The sequence below is a fragment of the Blennius ocellaris genome (assembly GCF_963422515.1).
Source record: "Blennius ocellaris genome assembly, chromosome: 1".
Lineage (NCBI taxonomy): Eukaryota > Metazoa > Chordata > Actinopteri > Blenniiformes > Blenniidae > Blennius > Blennius ocellaris.
Window position 1 is genome coordinate 27,247,883 of NC_137650.1, and position 13,781 is coordinate 27,261,663.

The window sequence follows — 13,781 nt, forward strand, 5'->3', positions numbered from 1 at the left end:
GAGAAAGATGTACTGTGTGCATGCGTGGATATCATGTTAACTGACAAAACAGTTTTAGGGTTTTGTCATTTTGTCATTTTTTTTTTCTTTTTTCTAACGCAGGCGACACAGTTGGGGGTTGTCTGGTAAGGATTGTACAGTGCTAGCAGGTCACTTGGTTTCCCGTTCGGTCATATGGGCGTGGCTTCAGGAAGCAGCAGGTCTTACAGCCACTTTATTGTTGCACATTTGATTATCTCTCAGAAAGTGCCAATGTAATGCACTAAGAGAACCTCTTTGCACAGATTATTTTTGTTGGCTTCATAAGTTTATAAAGCAACAGGAAACGCATCCCCATAAAGAAGAAGATCTATATTTTTCAGATCATTTCACTGATTGTATTGTACTTTTAAGCAGTTACAGTATGTATTTCACTGGAGGGTACTGTAATGTAAGTTTAGTGGTTCAGTCATAAGCTACATTTGTTTTTAAGATAACTACCATTTGTTTAAAAAAATATTTGACCATATGTAAAATAAAATAAGAACATTTATTGCAACACAAAGCCATTATACTACAAATGCCTGCTAACAATGTTGAGTTACCTGATTTACTCTCTTCCTGTTTGGAAATTACGATGCACTTACATGGTTTCTTTTATAATCAGAGTTCAAAGCTGATGAATATCAGCTATATAGTGATTTTTTTTTTTTTTTTTTAAATCCAAGTGGTAAATTTTTTGTTGATTCCCAGATTTTAAAAATTTAGAATTATGATTTATTTTGTAAGCTTTTTAGTTATTTGTTGACATATGGGAATTGTTAGAAGTTGTATCCCGACACTATGAGAAGCTTTTTTTCTTTCTTTTTTTTTTTTTAAAGCACCACACTGAAATTTGCATGTTGCTGTTTGGCCAATGAGAACAGACTCATCACCTTTACAGACTACATGGTGTAAGTGGCCGTGTACTGTTACAGGACGAGTGCCGTGTCCGCAACTTTTAGATAAAAAAAAAAAAAAAAAAGCAGAGTGTCAAGGTGAGATTGCTGTGACTGTACTGTTCGAACTGGTGATACTATTCTTAACCTTCATTTTGACTCCTACAGATTTCAACCTTAAATAGAACCTGCAGGCTTAGAGAGCAAAGTAAAAAGCCTGCACTCCACCAAAACAACACTATGGCATTAACCTCTGGTCAGAGCAAAAGCGACTCACATCTGTTTCGGGCTGGAAAGAAACAGAAGTTAATGGTCACAAATGCTGCATGAAAAAGAGCCTCTGAGGCAGCCACCCTCATCATGGAGTGTGCCTGGAGGATCAGTTTCTAAGTAACTGCAATGATTTCAAAATACACGGGTCTCTTATCTCAACAGCAACCTCCCTGGAATCCTTTTCTGAATCAAATTAATCGCTGCTCTGAGCATCTCGAGGAAGCTGTTTTATGCAGCATACTAAGGCAAGCATAGGATAAGAGTTTCTTCCCTCCTGTCACCTGCACGAGGGAACAAAGGGTGGGGGGACGTTTGTGCCAACATCGTGGCTGTCTTCACAAAGAACACCATTAGGGAAATCTGTCCTCGGTGTACTCGTATGAGTCATAAGAAAGACCCTGAGCAGCACAGGAAGCTTCAAGTGCACAACGGTTGACCTTCGTCACCTCTCTCCTTGCAAAAATTGCTTCAGGAGAAGGAGCCTGAACAGCTGCCGCACACCAGAATCAGCATGGTGCAATTAAACCAGTGATGTAGAAACCTTGGTGGTGGGATGCAATAGGCATTTATCCAAGCAAGGCTTGTGTAAAGATAACACTGAGGTGCAGTAATCACCATATTTTTCTCCCCTGAGAGTCAAACTGTCCAATGCCAGTGAAATAATGACGGGACGCTATCGATCCATTCATGCTTTCTTTCCTTTGCAGAACCTGTCAAGTGGAAATAAGTGAGAACAAACAAAAAACCTCAATTTACTTCTTAAAACAAGCACGTAAACATCATATTATCTTCACGGTTTCTACATGGGTTTTGCATCTTTTGAGGGTTGAGGCCTATCCTCCTCCCAAACAAAACTGCTAATTCCATCAACTTCAGTTTTAATTAGCAATTTATCTCAAGGATGATGGAAATGGAGAGACATTTTCCGATGGCTTCTTGAAAAGTTTATTTAAAAAGTGCGCTCCATCAGCATCAACATTAAACATGAAATCACGCTCTTATTTATCACATAGCCCCCACTGTTTGCAGTCTGCAATTTTATGCGAGTGTCCACATTCTGAATTTGTTATCCACTTATATGATGCACTCAAATTTCTAGAAATGCCAACAGTCCCACAATGCAGTTCGCCACATTTTACAGATGCCAAAGTGACCTTTGCGTGATTAAATAGCAGACAGTAGTGACCCAAAATTACGATGATTAGTAAGTGTCTGAAATCATAATTTACTGCTCACTATTGACTGAATTATTAAAAGTCCATTAGACAGCGGGTGGTGAAAGAACAGGGGTGCTTTTCAGACATGCTTTGGTCTTCACAGGCGGCAATCACAGAAAAGAAAAAAAACAAAAAAGAACTTGATAGACCATCTTGCTTTCCATCTCTAGGTCAGTGTTGTAACTCGAGGGCCTGAAGGACCTTAAGAAAAGTGTAGGTGGGCAGGTGCACACTTGGAGCGTTTTAAAGCTCTGGATCAGTGAATCATATATGATTGACTGAGAAAGTACATGCAAATTTCAGTGCGCACTGCAAGGATGAGTGCACAAGCCTGTTGAGCCCTTTCAAGGTTAAAGTCTGTATAAGACAGAATCAGAGGAGCAGTGAAATCTTAACAGAAATACAATAGACCCTCCGTCTCAAGTGTGTATGCAGAGGCTACACGGCTCACACTCTGTTACACTTGTCCTTATATTCTTTGCATTGTTCATGTGCCCTCTGTCAGGTTGTGGTATATTTACATGGGCATACAGAGATCATCCAAATGTGTGGGGAAAAGCAAATGTCCATTTCATTAGTGAGTTCATTGCTTTTCTTTCAGTGGGTCCAACAGATGTCCAGACACAACTATCTATACCCAACTGATTATTCAATAAAATACAACTAAACTAAGTAGCTGTCAGTCTTAATGTGCAGTACTAGTTTTCCTGACGTGATTATTTTTGCATATAAAGTAATTGCGGTGGTTTTATTCAAAAAAAAAAAATCAAACAAATGTTAGATGGAGCTGTTTAATGGTTGTCAAGAACAATATAGTTCTGGATGTTTACATTTCTCAGAGATTACAAAAGTAATCGACTTTCAATTGCACGGGAACAAAGTTAAAGTCTTATTGTTTCTGTGCTCTATTGGTTTTATTATTTCAACATTAGATATATGCTTCACAACACATGTGTCCAAAGTCAAATAGTAAAGCCTGCGCTTTTGGGAACGAGCAAAGTGAATAACACAAAATCTCTATGCCTGCATTAAATTCTATGTTGTGCTAATAACATAACACATTTAATAGCATAACACATTGCTGCCTGACCTACAGTTAGCTTCTAATACTTTGCAACAAAACTCTGAGTGGCTGTCATCACATACTTATTATTGTTCAGAATAACATAACCAGCAATTTTGCACAATCAAATCTGGCCGTCATTGGAAACTAAAATAAGTTTAGACACCTCTGCTAAAGAGCACACAACAGGAAGTTGAAGTCAACAGAATGTCCAGGTAGCATATTATATGTCACTGCAGTTAAACAGTCACATTAACTCAGTTTTTAGGTATTGAAAAAACATTGTGGAGGCAGATAGTAGGGCCAGCAGGGAGGCGGAACAATCAGTGCAGTGTGCATCCCAGATAATAAAGCACAAAGATAGTCGTGTGGCTTCAGTCACCGGCATTGTTTAAGAATTGGCTCTCCTTCCTCCTCATTGAAGCTTAACGGCTACCCTTTTCTTTTTTTTTTCTAAGTGCAAAAACCCAGAAAGCATCTGCAGCCATACAAAGGTTGAATGCACCCATTAGAGCCTCAACAAAATCTGTGATTGCAGCAACAAGAGTTGTGGATGAGTGAGGATATACATGGGCTTTTTGCTGGAGTTCCTGGAAGTAAAGCAAGCAAATTAGGACAAGAATGTTTCTGAACTTTATGCCATTTTTCCAAAGAGCTCATATCCCTAGAAACAAACAAACAAACAAAAAAACCCTCTTCACTCTCATTACAAAGGGAGAAATGTTACCCACTCTCCACTGCCTTTAGAGTCACTCCTTAAGCGAAGGTGAGCTGGACAGAGACGTCACAGAATGAAATGGTTGAAAAACGTCTCAGTGTATAACATTTTGCTTATTTTTCTGTTATTACCCTCTTCTTTCCTTCCGTTCATCCTGTTCCATTCTTGTTGACATTTAAAAAAAAAAAACTGAAAAAAACTGTAGCTAACTTGGTTGTCTCTTTTTCTATTGTTGCTTTTTCTTTCTTTCTTTTTTAAAGAATGTTTAGAAGACAATGTGTTATGCAAGTCCTCTCCATTTTGATGTTGATCGTTTGCTGCACTTTTGCTAAACATATGCTGTGAGTGTGGTATCGTTGTGATTTGCAAAATCAGATAACTAAGGAGCACATTAAGATTTTCAGAGCTGTCAGTGCACGCTGTTCGAAGTGTTTTTGGGGGAACTGAAGTTTATGGTTATACAAGCAGACATGCCTTACCATTTTTTTAAAAGAATAAAATGGATTGCTTATTTGGCTTTTGTTACACATTCTTGTATACAGAAAATAATACAATCGTAATATTAAACATTTTATTAAAAAAAAAACGTGTTCCCTGTAATTATTGTTTTTTTCATGTTTATTCAGAGAGAACATGCTTACTTGGATGCAAAAATGATGATTGATATATGGAAGAACATCAAAGTATTCCCAATATTATAAGAAAATCTTGTTTGATGTATATAGTCGAACATCATAAACGCATCTGTTGTCCTATGTAAATAATGAATATTGGTCAGATGAAACCTTCTCTGTGACACACAGGTTATAAATCGTCATCGAAAGTCTCCCTGGAGAGAGTCAAATGAGAATTCTCTGAGTACCTGACATTTCATTATCACCCTGCTATGAACGTCTTCACACACTTACTCAAAACGGTCTTGAGATTTGAAATGTAGACTGATTATCTTAAATGATAGCCTTGGTAAAAAAAACAAAAAAAACTGTACGACACGCTTACTTATACAACACTACACCTCTCGTACATGCTAAAATAACTAGTTTAAGCCTCAAAAAAGTATTATATTGAGGCACACGTGATGTATTCAGACCTAATCTTGCCTCTGTGATGGCACGTTGTTTTAAGCTGTGTGGAGAAATACTTACACACTCAATTATTTGTGCGAAAATTGTAATGCAGGACAACAAATTTCAGACTCATTGTCTCGACTAAACACCAGATTATAGTTGAGGCCCCACTTTGGATGTTAATGCGTTGAACCGGGAGGCTGGGCTGTTATAGTTTGAGGCTAAATTACAGACCGCTGCTTATGAAATGAATCTCTCTTTAAAAAATTAGAACGGCATGAAAAGTAATGAACTCGAACAAACCCTATTTTAAAATAAAAACAGGCTCTCTTTTGGCTCGTCTTTGAAGTGATTTGCATCATCTTGATACTAATTCATTTTTCTCACCTAGTTTGGTTGTGCTTTGTTCCCACCTAACTACAGTGTGATATTCTCTGACAAATTCCTATAAAGCAGCAAGAAAGTGTTTTTTTTCCAATTCTTTTTTAAAAGAAAGATTTAATCATTTTAATTAATACAGCATTGAAAGATTACCATTAAATGGAATTATAAGTTATACTGTGATGTCCAACACAAGACACCATTGATAACAGAAATAATAATGTTTTCACATAAATATCAAAGCAATATGAGACGTATTCAAATCAATACCTCGTAGATACATTAGTCAAACAATTTACCCTTTCCTTTTCCAAGTCATACATTTCATGCATTTTTTTTCCAACTCACCATGATGTTGATGCAGGTGTTTACAGTTCTGGAAGAGGATTACAGACTTTTGGAAATTTACCGAAATGCAAATACTGTACCCTCACCCGACCCCACCAAGTAATCCACCACAGACAAAACAATTATATGGAAAAAGAAAGACAATCTGGCTAGAAACAGGTAGTGTGAAGCTCCGCTGGGCGCAGATTAAATTAATGTATTTACTGTTACCTGTACGCCAGCAGTCGTCAAACTTGGCACAGTGTCACATTCTGTCTGGGGATGCAGCAGAGCGTCTGGCAGAAAGACGAGAAAGAAACAAAAAAAAAAAAGCTTTACTGCAGTGCCACATTCAATATGTCTTAGTAGGTCCCACAAACATCCATTTATTCATTTTCACACGACAATAAAAATGGGGACAACACGAAACGGCTTCACATCTGAACCAGAATAATTCATCATAATCTCTCTTTCTGTCTGTACAATTATTTATGTGTTTCAATTATGGATAAAGCTGTGTGAAAGGGCCACTCCAGATGTAATACAAAAAGTTTATATATTTCAAACACAGGGATGAGGTTTAGCTTTTTTTTTTGCTGCGGGATCCACTTGATAATTCTGGATTGCTCTTGGCAAAATCCCAGCAACTGTAAAAGGAATTAATTCTGCTTTTCTGTTCTGCCGGAGAAATAAAGTGTGAGCGCTCTGACTGCAGCTGTACCATCTGATCCAGTGGCATATTCAAAAGGAAAAACATAATTGAAACCATTTGCACTATGCTTTATCTTTGCTTCCAGAATATTTGTATAATGGTCACACAAGTGGACAGTTTTCCATTCAGTCTTTGGATTAGAATTTTACATAACTGCCCCCCCCCCCCCGAACCAAAAAGAGAAATGAAAAATGGCTGCTGGAGCAGGAAGTCCATAATATGAGCAGTTTGGTCAGTGCTGGTAAACATTTGAATATTTCAACACTTTCTTTTTCTATTGTTTCATTGAAGATTTATGCAGCAGTCTGTAGACTTTTATTCAGCTTCAGGCGAGGAGCTAACAGTTGAAAAGCCAACTTACTGAAGAGGAGATAGATGCTCTTGGTACAAGTATTACTGTGATGTTTGAACTGTTTGTTTCAAATGCAGACTGGTTTTCTTGCTTCTGAAAGAGGAGAGACACTCACATAACATGCAAGCAGTTATGTGAGTGTCTCTCCTCTTTCAGAAGCAAGAAAACCAGTCTGCATTTGTCACTACTTAGGTTTGGATGGTTTCGGATTTAAAAAAACAGCGCTTGTGTTGCAGTTAATGTTTGGGTTGCCCTTTTAAACCAATTAAAACTATTTCTTGTCATGTCTATGGTATGAAAGTTGGAAGAAAAAATAAAAAAAATTTCAGCTGTTGTTACACACCTGTGGAACTTCTTTCCATTTTTCTCACATTTTGCATTCATGTTTTCACACAGAGTCTGAGGCCATGAACTGCATCATTAATGAAAGTCCTTCACATTCTCCAGGATTAACTGAGCAGTCAGAGGATTCCACTATTATGAACACCTTCAGTCTGAATACACTGATGAGGGATTTCACTATAGTGCATTATGTTAAAAACGTAACGCATTCTATTCTTCTCTCTTACTAATGCAAATTAATTGACCTGTGTGTGAGAGGTTTGAGAAGCGTGAAAACCCCCAGATTTTTAAGGAATAATACGTATGACACATGAAATTGGCTTTTGCCTTTTAAGATGCTCTCTCTGATAAAGCTTGAGAAAAATTGACATAAAAGCAATGAATGGAGTAAAACCACTCCATAAGTTTCATTAAAACACACATTTATTTTTCCAACTGTTCAGGACAACGTTAAGTTTGAAATGTTCCAAAAAATTGTAATTTGCACAAAATGGATTAAAATTTTTTTATTTAAATATAACATTTCTAACTGAGCACAAACACTCTACAGATAACAAACAACACCAAACAGCAGGCAAGCAAAGAATACATAGAGCACTGAAAGCATCTGAAACATTAAACCCAGTATCACTGTTACCACCGTGCCTTTTAATGTAAAAGCCTTGAAAGATACTTAGTGTGACAAAAAGTATGTGAGAAATGAAAGTGTTAGTTTAGTGTGAAAAGCCTTATACATTTATGTGTTTTGAGTGCAAAACACCGATCTATCTATCTATCTATCTATCTATCTATCTGTCCGTCCGTCCGTCCGTCCGTCCGTCCGTCCGTCCGTCCGTCCGTCCGTCCATCCATCCATCCATCCATCCATCCATCCATCCATCCATAAATATTAGTCGCAAACTATGGATTTAAACTGAAATTTACTCTTTAGTTTAAACTTTATTAACATTTTATATGAAGCACAAGTATGATTGTTTTTCTTTGTTTTGTCTATCATTAACGTATTGAGACAGAACGGTTGTATGCATTCTGTTTCTACTGGCGTTAAAAGACCTTTCACAAAGCAAAATAATTAGTGTAGGCGGACTTGTTTAGTTTACTGATTACAATGAACGAGCCATGAGCATTTTCTCCACGTTAGATGAAGAGGCACAACAGTAACACTTGTCGAATTTTATGTAATCCAATAATGCAGCAATAAATACTACTGTAAACTCATAATTGCCTTAAACAGACTGCTTAGTACAACTGATCTGACAATGAGACCAGTGCCTTTTAATTGTCCTTCACAACTCATAAAACTCAGTGTTACTGCTGAAAGTAGGGTGGTGACTGTAAATATTAAGGTCTGAGGACATTGTTAATGGATTCTCTGATGACACATTTCATCCAGGCACGGGCTGTAATTGCTTTTTACATGACAAGTAATAGTGCAAGGGCTTTAGAGACGCAGAAAAAGTCCCTTGAAAATAGAGACCTATGAAATTAAACCTTGGTTTTCAATTTTCACTCCCACAAGAGTTGAGCAATTAAATGGATTTAACCCGGTACTGTATAATAATACATAAATAAGTTTTGAAAAGGATTCTAAGGTAGCACATTTTCTCTTGGATCGTTTTCTTTTATGTTGTAGCGGTGTAGCAAATAGCTTCAGATGCTGATGTTTTCACACCCACGCTATGTGTTTATGCTGCTCTTCAGAACCAACGCTGCCAGTTCAATACACCAACGCACCTGGACCCTTCCAGTAATGTTGATATGACCTTGGTCGGCAGCGCTTATTGTCCTTCAGGGGCTCGTTTCACACCTGCAGCTTAGGATGATTTAAACCAAAATATATTTAATACGTGTTTCAGTTCTGGTCTTTGTAAAGAAAGTCTGGGTTCTGCATTGAGGATCATCTGAAAAAGTGCCCTCTTGTCTCTGCCCTGAGCCTTTGGAATCATGTGCAAATATGCTTCTGTTTTTCTTTTTTTCTTTTTTAATTCTTTCATAGATTAGAGCTTTCCAAATTAATTTTCCCTCCCCCTGTCTTTCCCTCTGTCGCTCTCTCTGTCGCCTTTCTCTCTTTGGATTTCGGATAAAGCCTGAATTACACAGCAGAACAGTCCTGGATAGCGGAGACAGAGATTACCCTCCCCTGATCTTTCTACAGACAAGAAATGGTTCAGTGTAAAACCCTCCCTGAGGGCCTTGCCACCTCGGTACTGACAGACTGAGCATTAGCATGCATCAGAGAAGAGAAAGAAAACGGTTTTATCCTTTTTGACCCACCACTTGACTCCAGGAAGAGTGGAATCCGGTGAGCCCATGCAGTGGATGTTAGGCCTGTCACCGCGCTGATCTGTGCTCAGGAAGTGAGCGAGGAAACACGGCTTTGCATGCTGCCATGTCAGAGGCACGCGGAGTCACTGCCAACAGGTACAGTCTAGAGCCCTTTTTTCAATGACAGGAGGAAAATCAAACAGCTTAGCTTCAAAAGCAGTTTGGATCTGTCAGCTTTGGAAGAACATTTGCACCCAATTTAACTGTCCATTATGAATAGTTGAGTTTAGTCAGTGCTGTATTGTAAGTTAAACTGAAAATCCTGTATTCATATATTTAGGCCATTTATCACATGTAAATATGGTTTCTTGTTGTAATTGTTTTATATGGCAAAAATAAACACTTTCTGGGATGTGGAATGCTGTTTTGTATTTCCAAAGACAAGTAACAAGGAACTTAAAATGTCAATATTTGAAATAGATACAAACACGTTAAGTGAAAAATGATGCTTTTTATCTTTTCAATAGCACCAATTAGTGTGTTGTATATTTTAAAGTTTTTGCCTTTTTTTAAGCATTTATCTGTGATGACAAAACATTGACCAAAGCGGTAATCAATCAGTTAGTATCTTCAGTGAATAATGCACCCAAAATGCTCTTTTACTTCTTTTCCACAGGCTGTCAGTGAACAAGTCAATACTAGAAACTATGTAAATAATGTGTTACCACATGTGGACCCATTGTTATCTCCGTTTGCATCCAAGCTCCATCCAGACCAGAATTGTGTGCAGTGTGTGGTGTTTTTTGTTTGCTTCTCTTCTCAGTTTAATCATAAAACAAGATTAGCAGTGTACACCAGCTGTAGAGTGCCCAATAAATGAAAAAAAAATCCCCCCGCTTTACAGACTTTCATACCACTTTTTTTTTTTTTAAACAATGCCACAATATATTCTAGTATAATTTAAGGAAAATATTCAGCTTGTCAATGTGATCTGTGTCTTCAGGTGCTTTGTCTCTTTTGTATATTTTTCATAATCCTTGAGGTGAGCTTCACTCTGTGTGCTGTGGTTTCATGAACAGCCTGTACTCATTTGTACCTTTCTTAAAATGATCATATTATCATTGCCTGCAGCTAAAAATACTTCCTCCTGTTCAACCTCTGTCACAGTGCCATTTCTTATCACATTTGCTTGTGTATGCAGTGGGACAATCTGCTAAATGTCTCATTCGTATAATCTGCTGCTTCACTGCGTAATTAAGAGGCATGAATAATAAATCGGCGTGTGTCATAAATGAAGCTGGTGGTTCATCCGCCCTGGATGCAGAGAGAGGATATGTCAGACTTCACTCAGGAGCTGATGTTAAGCAGGACACCCACCTTGCAGGCGGAGGAGGACGATGGGAAAAGAAGGTGGGAGGGAACAGGAAGAGCCTGGATGTTAGGCGGTGGCGGGCTGCAAGAGGAGAAAATATGGAGATCGAAATTTAAGCATGACCTATGTGATCTGAAAATTAGAAATTTAAAGGGTTGGCGTCTCTTGCAAATGGGTCAGCGCCTATGGGGAGCAGTGGGAATGGCCTTAGTATTGGTAGCCATCTTTTACCAGGCTGTGATAAGTAGGTCAGTAAATAAAATGAAAGTAGTTTCCTGGAACATCATCTGTGGCGACGCTAAACCTGCTGCACGGATGGAAAATTAGGGTTTAGTGTTTGAAAGCTGGCATATTTCAGTAAATTTTGTGACATGTTACTCATTTTTTTTGTTTGTTGTTGTAGGAGATAGCCATAAAGAAGGAGAACATTAATTAAAATCTTTTCTGCTCTTCTAAACCGGAACGCATTTATTGAAAATGTGATTTTTCACACCTTGAGGATTACTGACAATATTCTCTAGTTGTGTGCCAAATTAGCCCTCTGTTGTGTGCTTCGCCGTCTGCAACATTGCTTTATGTGGCCAGACGCCAGCTGACCTTCTACAAGCAGATGTGGCGATAAAGACGATAAAGATAAAGCAAATGACGTCCGTCTTACAAAGATACTGCTACATCAAGGGTGAAAATGTGTTTGGAGTGTTCCTTTTAACATGATGTCTGCTTTGAAAATCATAAAAGGTGAAAGAAAAGTTGTTTTTGTTGCACATCTGTAAAATAACCCTTTTCATGTCATTTTCTCAGTTTATGATGTTTTCCTGTCTGGTCATGTTTTGTGATCACACGTGTATTTTATCAGTTCGTATGTTCTTTTTCATGTTCTTCCAGCATTGCTTTATCTTTAGCATCTCTTTTTATTTAACATTCTTGGAAAGACTGCAAATGGTTTTTGCTTTTTTTTGACAAGGCAGCAGGTTCATTTGACATCACAGCAGTACATCACAGAGTATTTCAGAAATGTGGGACTCCTGCACACATATTTCAAGCCTATTTATGGTCACTTATTCACACACCTGATCCCAGTTTCAGGCTCATGAAGAATAAATTGAGTGCGCAAGAGAACGTATTTTGATTTCAGGTCAAAGTAGAAGACAAGTTATTACTGATACCGTGACATTTGAGATAAATGTATGTGATATACATGTAATTAAATATCTGCAATTTGTTTCTGATTTGTATGTGATCCCTCCATAACATTATAATGTCACTTTATGTCTGCTTGTGAAAATGAAAGATGAAAGGAAAACATTTAAGTGCGACACTAAACTACATTTTAGTGGAAAAGTAAGCCGTAAAAGAGTAAGCAAGAATGACAGAGTGATGAAAAAAAAACGAGTGAAGAATAAAGCCAGGAAGGAAAAGGAATGAGAAGATTTATTGTGAAACCTGTGCTCCAGTCCTGTCTGATAATCTGGCAGCAGTGGGTGGGTAGACAGCGGGAAAACACTATATTGATGGAAGTGTTTACCCCATTCTTAAAAAAGAAGAAGAAAGAAAAAAAGCTAGAATACAGAAAACTAGTGTGTGAGTAGGCTCAGGTGGGCCGTCTCCGGGAGAAAGGAGAGGTGTGTATGTGTGCCCCATTAGGCCGGGCCTTCAGCAACCATTAATATCTGAAAATACACATCAAGGAATGTGAAAAGTACCTATGGGGCAGCAGGGTGGCTCAGTTTGGTGCTCGTTGGCGCTGACTGCTCTCATTCTGTCTGAAAATAAAAAGTGAAATGAATGAATAATAGAAATGAAGCACAGTCATGAATAAATGTAGGTTCTTAACCTCACTGTTGAATCCAAGCTGTGAATGTTCAGTCAAATATACCTGTTCTCACCCATAATGACGTAGTATTTTTACACTGAGTAGGTCAACAGCAGCACTTGACCTGTGCAGTGCCTGTTGATATGAGAAGTACAGCTTTGTGCTTCAGGTTCTTGCTGTAATTATTTGTATTTGTGCTCGCCTGGGCAGAGTCGACAGACAAGTGTTTGTGTGGGAGGGGGGAAAAAACTCTGAGTTTACACAAATGACCTCAAAAAGTGTAAGCACGTAGCAGACTGGGATGAATGGAAACAGAGTAACACTTGGGATTCAAACCTGTGTGTTTGTGATGTGCGCCATCTTTGGGGAAATCGAAGAATACAACTTCATCGGCTGCGACGGCTGCTCAGATGCTACTGCTGCCAGGCCAGTGGCTCTGTGCAGCTGTGCTTCTCACACAGGTGCTTCAAGCTGATACTGACATGCCAATGTTTGCAGGTATATTATCAACTCATCTTACTTTGGTGCAGTGGTCTCTAAGCCTGTGTCTTGGGGAGCTGCTGCCCAGTTTGTTTTAAGACATCTCCCCGCACCAACACACTTAGCTTAAATGAATGGGCCATCATCAAGCTCTGCGGCAGCCTGATAACAACCCATTTGTTTGAATGAGGTGTGAGGGAGCACAGAGAAGGGCTGTAACTCCCCAGAACCAGAGTTAAAGACTACTTCTTTAAGGTTAGTAATTATCAACAAGCAGAGAAAACAGGTCGATAAGAACACCATTAGCTTCGCAAGAATTTAGGCTTGAACAAGACACCTTTTTTTGCTTTGTAATGGTGCAATGGTTAAATTTATATGATTAAAAAAAAAAAAACCTTGTCCCTCCAGTTGTTAATTTTCTTACATAGACATCACTGTGAGATTCATCATGAAGTGAGACACAAAAAATTATTATGTGATTG